Source organism: Empidonax traillii, unplaced genomic scaffold, assembly GCF_003031625.1.
Source record: "Empidonax traillii isolate 1590-97213 ecotype Southwest subspecies unplaced genomic scaffold, ASM303162v1 scaffold549:size456157, whole genome shotgun sequence".
Lineage (NCBI taxonomy): Eukaryota > Metazoa > Chordata > Aves > Passeriformes > Tyrannidae > Empidonax > Empidonax traillii.
This window is the reverse complement of record NW_020955742.1, coordinates 398,258-399,439: the sequence shown is the minus strand read 5'-3', so window position 1 is coordinate 399,439 and position 1,182 is coordinate 398,258.

Here is a 1,182-nt window from a genome sequence, read left to right as displayed (position 1 = left end):
ACCTGGTCATTTACAGCTTAAAAATGTTGCACAGCTTCTTTTTTTTTCTGTTTGTCAGAGGTTCTGGCCCTTGTTTTGCTGGCCAAAATCCAGTGTAGGTAATTACCTTCTGTGTCTATAAATCGCAACCCCCTGCAGTTTTCAATTGGGTACGGTATTGTTCTACCCTTCCTGGCTGAAGCTGTTGTGCGATAATGCTCCATGTCATTAAACAGCTGCCGTCTGTCACCTTACGATGAAGTCATTCCTCTCTAAACAATGAGTTTATAAAGCCCTTTTGGGTCCTTCCAGATAAAATTTGCTCGTAAACCAGCAATTATGATCTTTGGAGTACGGCAAGGTGGTGCTTGGTTGTGTCTCTTGATAGCAGTCAGAGGCCTTCGAGCGGGTGTTGGCTCTTTTTTTTTCAGCTTGTGTGGTATCCTGGCAGTGATGCCATGGCTCAGATGTAAATACTTGTTACTGTAGAACCTTGGTGCCTGCAAATGCCTCAGTGCTGGGGTGGATTTAGTTGTCTTTACACTTGGAACGCATTTGTTATCACGCTCTTGTTTTGTTGGCTCTTGTGTCTTATACCATAGAACGTGAAAAATGGCAAATCCCCAGCAAAATGGTAAAACCACAAAAATAGGATGAGGGTTACAACATGAATTAACCAAAAAACAACAGTGTGAAAGTTCTATGTAGGGTTAAAAATAGATTTGAAAAACAGGTCTCATGTAAATCTGTTTGGTCCCTGTTAACAGCTGTTTTTCAGCACCTGGTTTGACACCAAGGTCATTAATGGAAATTAATGTGGATTAACACCAAAGCTCTTAACGGTGATGAATTTAAAAGAGTCTCTTTTGATCCAGACATTGTTTCTGAAGGCTTCCTCTCTGTCCTCAGTGGCCATTTCACTTTTAGCAGTCTTGCAGTAATTACAGATATGAATGGAAGAGACAGAGAAGGCATCTACCAGGTTTTTCCGGTGCTTCCCGCTGAAGCAGCAGTGATATTAAAACAATCTCTAGCTCCTCAGGAGTGGTCCTGTCAACTTGCTGAAATGATGGAATGGTAGTTAGGTTATTAGAAGGAAAATTGGCACAAATTGAGAGAGAAGATGCTCTGGCAGCAACCACAAGCAGCCAGCGACTCAGTGGCTTAATCTCTGCCCTCAGGCTGCTCTCTACGATATAGATG